At 37.5% G+C, this 11,309-nt stretch overlaps 1 protein-coding gene across 2 annotated transcripts in view; it reads right to left on the minus strand.

Annotated features, from left to right (window-relative positions):
- The window catches only part of gli1 (GLI family zinc finger 1), a 50,815-nt gene extending 49,430 nt beyond the window's left edge, over positions 1–1,385 (minus strand). For both annotated transcript variants that reach the window (XM_017480113.3, XM_017480114.3), the window contains exon 1: positions 909–1,385. The gene's annotated coding sequence lies outside the window, so the exon portion shown is untranslated. The remainder of the gene's footprint in view (positions 1–908) is intronic.
- Positions 1,386–11,309: the final 9,924 nt, after the last annotated feature.

Below are 11,309 nucleotides of genomic sequence, written 5' to 3' on the forward strand. Positions count from 1 at the left end.
AGCTACAATTTCGATGTTCTGAAGAGCACATAAATACGGGAAGTTTGTCAGGATATATCTTTGCCAGGATGTGTACAAGCCGTCCTAGTAGAAAGCAGCAGAATGCCTTAGTTGACCCCAGAAGACCACCATCACACGTTTTACTTCTGGCTGACATACAAAACTCTGACGGAAACTTTCAGCTTTGCTCATTGTGCAGGAATATTAATAAAATAAATGTTAAACCTATATATATATATATATATATATATATATATATATATATATATATATATATATATATATATATATGCAATATATACTCATATGCAACAACTTAAGAATCACTCTCGAGGAGTGTGTCCAACTGCACCGACTAAACACTCGTCACTGAGTGTAAAAGTCTATTCTTTTCATTCAGTAAGCTTCTGAGGCTATTGAGGGACAAGCTGTATGGGTTTGTATGTATGCTTATGAGCTTATGTTTCCCATCTCTAGTCAAGTGATTCTCCTCAACAGTGTGTCATACAGAGACATGTTTGGTTTGCTAATCAATGCGCAAACATTCCACTTGATTAACACTCCAGCACACTTATTGAGTCCAGCACTCAAGCCTTTCCACATATTAGCCTTTTTAAGGTCTCGTATAAGTGTCAAAGACATGTTCACATCTGATGAGAAATTATTAAATCACTTGTATAATATATATATATATATATATATATATATATATATATATATATATATATATATGCATGTATGTATGTATATATGTATATGTATGTGTGTGTATGTGTGTATGTATGTATATGTAGGTGTGTGTGTATGTATGTATGTGTGTATGTTTGTATGTATGTATATATGTATATGCATGTATGTATGTATATGTATGTATGTATGTATATAGTTCGAATGAGACAGAGGCTTACCTTTCAGACTCTCGAGCTGTCCGCATCAGTTTGTGTGGCCTTAAACTTTTCCCTGCAAAATAAAATAAATATATACAAGGGGGGGAAACCCCAAAAACCAACAACTCTGCTTTCTCTAGAAAAAACGAGGAAAATGCAGAGCTAAGGCTGAAAGCTGAACGCGTCCCACCGGGGGTTTGAGAATTCCCAATAAAGCCCCTCTTTTTCTCCAGCTGGACACACGCGTACAGATGGAGAGTCCAGGCGCGTGAACTAAAGTGTTCACCTCACTCCAGCACGCACTGCTCCACTTCACACACATGGGACAAATAAAACACACACACACACACACACACACACATACACACATCCAGAAAAAAAGTTTCCACTAAAGCCGGAGTTTGGAGTGAGCGGTAAAGTTGAGCTCCATTTTGGGTATCCTGCTCCAGCGAGCCCGAAGTTTTCGAGACAGCGCGAGCATGCGAGCTGAGCTCCGAGTCCCCCCCCCCCCCCCCCCGCTTCCACCTCCTCCTCCGAGGACCACCCCGAAACAGGAAGTTAACTTTCTGTTTTTCTTCAAGGAGAGAGAGAGAGAGAGAGAGAGAGAGCAGGAAAGCCCGACTGCTGAAACTGTAACTTACTCCTCTCCTGTTTCAAGCATCGTCTAATGAAGCTATTTCAGCTACTTTTCTCTTTAACTACTACTACTACTACTACTGATAGACTACTTACACACATAATAGTCTGAAACAGACCAAGGGTTCTCAAACATTTTGCAACCATGAACTCCTTCCAGAGTAATCCAGCCTAATTTGCAATGACCCCCACTTATGATCACAGCACATAAACAATAAGGCAAATATGTGTCAGGAAATAAATGTATTCAATACATTACACTCTGAGAACTATCTTTAGCAATCTGTACTTTTCCTTGTTGTTGGGGAGGTCAATATTTGTGGTTACACACACCTTTAGTGTGTATCTTTTTCTTAGAACTCTTTTAACTCTTTAACTCTTTCTACGCTAAAAAAAATAAATAAATAAACTAAAATATTCTGGTCCATTAATGTACCTTACATAATTTTTAAATGGTTACACTATATGCATGTTTCCAGGTGAAAAATACGTATGAAGAGTATCTTCGAAAAACAACTAGACTGTAAAGTTCATTTAACTCAAAAAATTTGAGGAAACTAATTACCTCAAAATTTTTAAGTTGATACATCAATTTCTTTAAGCCAAATACAGTTAAATATAACAAGTTTGAGTTAATTTTTTTATATATATATATTTAAGTGTATTTGGCTTAAATAAATTGATGTATCAACTTTAAAAAATTGAGGTAATTAGTTTACTCAAATTTTTTTGGAGTTAAATGAACTATACGGTTTTACAGTGTAAATACCCACCTCTTCCGTGAACTAACCCCTAAAATGCCAACCCCACATTATCCTAAAAAAAAAAAAAAAAAAGAAAGAAAGAAAAACTTACTCTGGCACTTAACTTTAAGCAACAGGATTCAAGAGTAATTTGTAATTTCACTCATGATGTGTACATTTTGACCATGGACAGTGGTGGAATTTTCTGACTGTAGGGGGAAATGACTAGATGAACAAATGGGCAGCAGGGTGGCATTGCTGCTGCAGCTTCCACTACTGCTGTGACCTGTCTGTTGCTACTTTGACCTGTGGTCAAATTAACCTCAAATGAAATTGTCTAATTAGATTTTCTGCCATCCTGAATTTTGTCAAAACATTTTTTTTTCACTACTCCTGCTACAAATTTTGTCCAATCATCACCAAATTTGGCACATGTCATTTTGTCTTGACCCAGGGAATCCAGGGATGCTTTTAATTTTTGGAAACATGGTTCAAAATTTATGACTATAAACGTACTTCCAAATTTGACCCAGTGGTGGGGCTAGAGCGTTTTGAGCACTTGGCCCAAATTTGGTCAGAATGTTCCTTAGACCCTCCGCAAACCGTGTGCCAAATTTCACAACTTTTTAACCAGACGGTTCTATGGTCTGCCATAGACACTCTTGCCAGAAGAAGAAGAAGAAAAAGAAGAAAAGAAGAGAAAAGGTACAATAACAATAGTGTGCCTGCATACCTTTGGTGCTTGGCCCCCTAATAATACTAAGAAGAGGAATAAGAAGAAGAAGAGGAAGAGAAGAAGAAGAAGAAGAAGAAATCAAATGTTTTAAGCAAGTCTTAACTTTTTTTATATATGAATTTATGCATGCTAAAAGCAGAGGTGTGTGGGCTGAGCTGAAACGCTGTGTGTGGCTGAGGAGAGAAGAGGAGAGGTGCAAAACCCGGAGTGGAGTCTCACATACCGCAGGCCTGCCTGCTGCAGCTGAGGAGAGCGGAAACACTGCATTCACATCCAGCTGCTCTTGGGACAGCAGGAACATCTGAGATTTAAAAATCAAGTTAAATAGCTATCTGTGAATACACTGTCTATTATGTGTGTGCATATGTGTGTGTGTGTGTGTGTGTGTGTGTGTGTGTGTGTTTATGTTTGTGTACATGTAGGTTATGCATATATACTCAGTAAAAAAATAAACTTCCCTTTTTCAGGAGACTATATTTTACAGCTTTACAGATTTTTATTGGAAAGGGTTTAAACAATGTTTTTCATGCTTGTTCAATGAACCATGAACAATTATTGCACATGCACCTGTGGAACAGTCCTTAAGACACTAACAGTTAACAGGCGGTAGGCAATTAAAGTCACAGTAACAATAACTTAGGACACTAAAGAGACCTTTCTACTGACTCTGTAAAACACCAGAAGAAAGAAGTCTAGGGTTCCTGCTCACCTGCGTGGACATGCTGTAGGCCTGCTGCAGGGAGGCGTGAGGACTGCAGATGTGTCCAGAGCAATAAACTGCAATGTCTGTAATGTAAGACACCTAAGACAGTGCTACAGGGAGGACAGCTGATCGTCCTTGCAGTGGCAAACCACGTGTAACCATGTGTCTCCACAGATGTGATGGAGAACTTACAATTACCTTGGTGGAAGAGTGGGGTATCATCTCACAGCAAGAACTGACAAACCTGGAGCATGAGGATGCGATGCACTGTTGTACTTAAAGCAGCTGGTGACCACCAGATACTGACTGTTCCTTTTGATATTGACCCACCCTTTGTTCAAGGACATTTTTTTTTTTTTTTTTTTTTGCAGAGTAAATAACTACAGTGTGCTTCAGTGTTCATGTAAATAGTAGTAAATGTAATAAAAGTAAAGTAACAGTAGTAAAAGTTAAGCAAGGTACACAATCTTATAGAAACAACATTTCAGACAAATGTCTTTCATAAACTGTTCACACAAAGTGCTTCAGAGGCTTAGGTTTCTGTCCTTTGTTTACATTAAGTAATTTGTGTTTTAAGTAAATCTATAAATTCTACTTATTTGCAATTGTCACCTCCTACACCCCCAGAAGCACTTTGCATGCACAGCTAGAGTTTGTGTACTTCTCCTCACTTTATTAAATCTACAACAATGAAGTACACTTCCGTTACTTTAAAGATACATATCTATGTTTATATCTATGCCTAAAGAATAATCCAGGAAGGAACTGCTGTGCACTACAGTTGTGGATGTAATAAAAAAAAATAAATAAGTGTAGGACATAAAGCTTCCTGAGAAATAGGACATTTCAGACAAATGTCCTTCATTAGCTGTGCAAGCAAGAGGATCATGTGGCTGTAGGAGGTGAAACCAGTAGATGTACAAAATGAAGGATTTCTCCTTTCCGCTGGTGAAACATTGTTTGCATTGCTAGGTGTTGTTATGGGAACAATAATGTGAGGAAATGTAAGGAGATATATTAGGTAGCAAATGAACAGTCAGTTCTCGAACTGTTGAAAGCAGGAAAAATGGGCAAGCGTCAGCATGTAAGTGACTTTTACAAGGGCCAAATTGTGATAGCTATATGACTGGGTCAGAACATCTCCAAAACGGCAGGTGAGCATCAAAACTGGACCATGGAGCAATGGAAGAAAGTGGTTCTCGCTTACATCATGTGGATGGATGGCATTTATGTGGCTGTTACTTGGTCACATACCCCCTACCTAAACGTTGTTGCAAACCAAGTACACCCCTTCATGGCAGTAGTATTCCCTAAAAGTGGCTTCTTTCAGCAGGATAATGTGTCCTGACACAGTGTAAAAATTGTTCAGAAATGGTTTGGGGAACATAACAGTTAAGGTGTTGACTTGGCCACCAAATTCCCCAGATCTCAGTCCGATCAGTCATCTGTTGAATGTGATGTACAAAAAGTCAAATCCATGGAGGCCACACCTCGCAACTTACAGGATTTAAAGGATCTGCTGTTAATGTCTTGGTGCCAGACACCACAGCACACCTTCAAGGGTCTTGTGGAGTCCATGCCTCAACAGGTCAGAGCTGTTTTGGCGGCACAAGGAGGCCCTACATAATATCACATTTACATTTACGGCATTTTTGGCAGATGCTCTTATCCAGGGCGACGTACATTTATCTAATTTATACATCTGAGCAATTGAGGGTTAAGGGCCTTGCTCAAGGGCCCCACAGTGGTAGCTTGGCAGTGCTGGGGCTTGAACTCCTTACCTTCTGATCAGTAACCCAGAGCCTTTAACCACTGAGCCACCACTGCCCCAGTATTAGGCAGGTGGTTTTAATGTTATGGCTGATCGGTGTATCTTTAGATGATTTTTGACCTGCATCAAACATCAAATTACAAATTAAAAAATTTTGTAAAACAATTGGATCCTTCCATGTTTCCATGGACTCCGTGTAAACCTGGAATTCCTCCATAAGCTCTCTGGCTAAGTTCTCTTGCTCTTGTCAGGAGCAGATTGTGAATGAGAGTTGAGGCTGCCTGTGATACCATGGGCTTATTTTCAGACAGATGCTACGGCCATATGCCAGGTGACTTTAGTTATAACTACTGTTCTCTCTTTTATCTCTCTTCTGCCACCCCCCAACAAGCCAGCCCACACACATATGGTCTATCATATGAACAGCCTTGCATTCAGGATGAGTTGAGTTATGAATATAAAGGACGATGAAGATGTTTTGGGTTTGTTCATTGCTACTCCACACATAAAAAATACACCCCCCCCCAAAAAAAACAAAAAAAAACAAAAAAAAACTGGTATAGTTTCATGTATTTTGTATTATGTATATGTCCTAAGACTGCCATTATGTAAACTGTACATACTGAAAGTGAGTATGTTTGTATGTGTGAGTGCATGTATTACATGCCGTAAAATAGAAGATCAGCAACACTGTCACACTTAGAACAGAGGCGACATTTGCTTGATCTAAAAGCAGACTTCAAAGAGGCTTTCAAAAGAAATTAGTGAAGTTCAGCTTTACTACTTCAGGCTCAGATAAGAGACTGACCACCTGTGCATCTAGTGAATCGGAGTGAGCAAGCTGTAGCTTGGTTCACAAATAGTCCAAAAAGTCCGAAAGGTGTCCATTCACAGATGTCAGTCCGAGCTCAGTCAGAGCTTTGCGGATTAGTTCAATGACATGCCATAAGCCAGTGCAGAAGCTAATGTGGCCAATCTATTCATGGAAGTGATAAAGTGAAGACCCAGCACTATCCAGCACTTTTAAAACAAAAGTGGAACTCTAGGATCTGTTGTGTTTTGATAGGCCATGTTCATGGATGTGGTCATGATCCATACGTAATACTAATGAAGACAAATGATACTTAAAATCAATGCAATATATGGATTCAGGATTATGTAAATTATTTCACTATTAACCTCAATTTCATTTGAATTGTTGGAATCATCAGATCTTGTTTAAAACCATAATGTTGTTGGTTCCTCCATGGATACAGATCCAGGCAGAGAGACAGAGAGAGAGAGAGAGAGAGTGCATTATGGTGGGTACATCTTGCAGTACATCTGTTGCCTGAGCATTTTGCTGTACAAAATCCACACCATCGTTATGGGATTTGTTTTTCCACTGCAGATGGGCGCATGCACATGTTTTCTTCCCATTGGCCCAAGATCCAGAGCTGCTACAGATACACCACACAGTGTCTCATATAAAAGACAGCTTCTCCCCTTCTCTCCCAGCTTCTCTGTTCCACCCCTGTACAGCAGAGCGGAGAAGAGGAAAGACAGCAGAAGTATGTGGAGAGGAGGATGAGCAAAGCTGTTCTACAGAGATGTATTGAAAACGCACTGGAAACTGCAAGTGCATGCTGCAAATACAGCTAAGTAAGCGCTGCTTATTTCATTTCATTTCATTTTTGCATACATTAATTAGGAGGAAATGCTTTTTTGTGGCATTTACTAAAACAGGCAGTGTGTCTTAAAATGTTTGGCAAATGGAACAAGAGTGTGCGATTTTGTGTTACTGTTCTAGGTTTGCACAACATAGTAAATTTTTCAAGTTGGTTAAACCATTTTTTTTTTTTTAAAGTAGCAATGCAGCCCATGGTGCTTCCCCAAAGTGACACGTCTGAAATGAATTTCACTGGAATCCAAAAATTCTCATTTATTCTAATTTATTAATGGGTTTCTATTTTTATGTGTAAATTTAAAACACAAGTTACCTTCACATAATTAGCTATATAGGCTACTTTCATTTATACCATGTGGATAAATATATATCCATGCATTTTATCCTGGATATGATGTAAGTTATGTTCATATATTACAAATATATATTGTTTATATAATGTTTTATAAAAGTTTGAATGAGATTTGATTTGTTTTGACAATGTATTTTATTACATAATGGACAAAGAAGAAAATACCAACACAATTAAATATTACAACACAAACAGCAATGCTGTAAAGACCAAGAAGCCTACCTTTGATTTAAGGATTAAACAAAGTAAAAACAGATGAGCACATGATAATACCTTGAGTCATATTTTGCATATTCAACATCCATGAGACATTTTCCACCCAGCAGAGGGCAGTGCTACACAATCTTCTCTCTGAAAATATCAGAAACACTTCTTTCCCAGGTGTGGTTTTACATCATATTTGCCTTTGGCAACATTAAATATTTGTATGTCTGCAGCTTTATTATTATCCCTGTTGTAAGCAGTTTTGTTTAAAAAAAAAAAAAAGTTCTGTTTTGACTGTCATGTTGCATTGCGTAATATGTTAACTGAAGGAAAACCAATAAAAAAAACGTTATTTAAAAATGATGAAAAATATGTGCAACAAACGACAAAATGCAAATCACAGTAAAGTCAAAATCTGAACCTTAACATTGAAATGTCCCCTTGCTTTCTACTTTGGATAGATAATACATATTCTCTGCTCTTCACACAATGAAACCATCTACAGAGGCTTATGCACCTCCCAAGGGCGCCTGGTATAACTTGTATCCACTTGAATCTTAAAGAATTAGGTCTCCTTAACAAATTATATCAGTGGTTGAAATCCTTGTGCCAGTGAGGTTTTACAGAGTGTGACATTAATTCCTTGAGCAGGATCACTCACTAAATAAATCTACTAGTCAAGTAGTTAAGTCATTACAAGCACTTGCTGCTCTGTAGATGACTTTTCACGCACTAACTACCATGAGGAGAAATAATTATCTAGACACGCTGTGTTATTTAATATAGTTACAGTGCATATATCAACTTTTACACATATGATGTCTTTTCACTTTTTACGTATAAAATATGAACACAAAAGTATGTATTCATAAGAATGAACAAAGGTTGATTTAAGAAAAAAAATGAAAAGAAAAACACATACAGTATATGTAAAAACATCATGGCAAATTGCACTTGGTGGTATTATAAATTGTGTTGCCACTGATTGGGAAGAGTTGGGAGACAACATTATTAAATAACACTCGAATGGAAAAAGCTACAGAGCCATAGCAAAGACCCTAAACATCCCTTTCTGTATAATTAGTTTGATAGGTGCAGGTGGAAAATTCATGGACCCACAGTTGTGCCATACAAGATTTCACAACATGCTCTCAGATTAATTAATAAGGAAGGTAAGAAAGAAACCAGCAGTTACTTGAAAAGAGTGACAGGATGACCCGAAAGCAGCAGGAACAAAAATTCTACAGAGGACAATTGGCAGTGAACTGCACCACAGTCATCTCTGTTCATACCTCATGCAAAACACCTCTGCTAAAATAAAAAAAAAAAGAAGCAAAACACATAAAAAAGAACATACAGAGCCCTCCACTACTATTGGCACCCTTGGTAAATATGAGCAAAGAAGGCTGTGAAAAAGTGTTTTTATTGTTTAATATTTTCAGCTTTTGTTAAAAAAATTTCACAAACAAAACTCTGCTCTCATGGATATCAAACAATTGCAAAAAAAACACAGGTTTATCATAAAATATTTGTTAAATATAGGTGTGCAACAATTTTTGGCACCCTTTTCGTCAATACTTTGTGCTACTTCCCTTTGCCAGTAAAACAGCTCTGAGTCTTCTCCTATAATGCCTGATGAGGTTGGAGAATACATGGCAAGGGATCTGAGACCATTCCTCCATACAGAATCTCTCCAGATCCTTCACATTTCGAGGTCCACGCTGGTGGAGTCTCCTCTTCAGTTCACCCCACAGGTTTTTTATGGATTTCAAGTCAGGGGACTGGGATGGTCAGGGCAGGACCTTGATTTTGTGGTCAGTAAACCATTTTTGTGTTGATTTTGATGTATGTTTTGGATCATTGTCCTGCTGGAAGATCCGACCACGGCCCATTTTAAGCTTTCTGGCAGAGGCAGTCAGGATTTCATTTAATATCTGTTGATATTTGATAGAGTCCATGATGCCGTGTATCCTTACAAAATGTCCAGGTCCTCTGGTAGAAAAACAGCCCCAAAACATTAAAGAGCCACCACCATATTTAACAGTGGGCATGAGGTACTTTTCCATACGGCTACCTCTCTGTGTGCACCAAAACCACCTCTGGTGTTTATTGGCAAAAAGCTCTATTTTGGTTTCATCTGACCACAGAACCCGATCCCATTTGAAGTTCCAGTAGTGTCTGGCAACCTGAAGACTCTTGAGTTTGTTTTTGGATGAGAGTAGAGACTTTTTTCTTGAAACCATTCCAAACAACTTGTGGTAATGTAGGTGACTTCAGATTGTAGTTTTGGAGACTTTCTGACACCAAGACGCAACTAACTTCTGCAGTTCTCCAGCTGTGATCCTTGGAGATTTTTTGGCCACTCAAACCATCCTCTTCATAGTGCATTGAGACAATATAGACACACGTCCTCTTCCAGGTTGATTCATAACATTTCCAGTTGACTGGAACTTCTTAATTATTGCCCTGATGGTGGAAATGGGCATTTTCAATGCTTGTGCTATTTTCTTATAGCCACTTCCCATTTTGTGAAGCTCAACAACCTTTTGCTGCACATCACAGCTATATTCCTTGGTCTTACCCACTGTTATGAATGACAGAGGGAATTGGCCTATGTTCTACCTCATATTTATACCCCTGTCATGGTTGAACAATTTCCTGTTCCAATCACCCAGGTGTTCTAAAATATTTAAAACATCAATGGGAATATAGTGCAAATATATTTTTCTCATATGAATTCATAGGGGTGCCAATAATTGTTGCACACCTCTCTCTCTCTCTCTCTCTCTCTCTCTCTCTCTCTCTATATATATATATATATATATATATATATATATATATATATATACACACACACACACACACACACACACACACACACACACACACACACACATATATATATATATATATATATATATATATATATATATATATATATATATATATATATAATAAACCTGTGTTTATATATATATATATATATATATATATATATATATATATATATATATATATATATATACCTGTGTTTTATATTGCACAGCTATATTTCTTGGTCTTACCCATTGTTATGAATGACTAAGGGAATTTGGCCTATGTGTTACCTCATATTTATACCCCTGTGATATAGGAAGTCATCGTTGAACAATTTCCTGTTCCTAGTCACCCAGGTATACTAAAAAAAATGCCAAATATCAATTGGAATATACGTCAAATATATTTTTCTCATATGAATTCATAGGGGTGGCAATAATTGTTACACACATATTTAACAAAGATGTTTTTTTATAAACCTGTGTTTTATTTGCAATTGTTTTATATCCATGAGAGCAGAATATTTTTCTGAATGTTTTTAACAAAAAATCAAAAGGTTAAACAATAAAGACAATTTTTCACAGCCTTCTTTGCTCATATTTACCAAGGGTGCCAATATTAGTGGAGGGCACTGTATAACTCTTTGGCAATAATTCACTCATCAGACAATAAAATAAATCTGGGGAGAAGACCCCAAACATTCAGCCAAAATAAATCAAAAGGGCCATGCATGGCTTAGCTAATATGCTGACTTGAGTCGTATTGAATATTTATGGAGAAATGTGAAATTGCAA

This window comes from Ictalurus punctatus, chromosome 11 (assembly GCF_001660625.3).
Source record: "Ictalurus punctatus breed USDA103 chromosome 11, Coco_2.0, whole genome shotgun sequence".
NCBI classification, from domain to species: domain Eukaryota; kingdom Metazoa; phylum Chordata; class Actinopteri; order Siluriformes; family Ictaluridae; genus Ictalurus; species Ictalurus punctatus.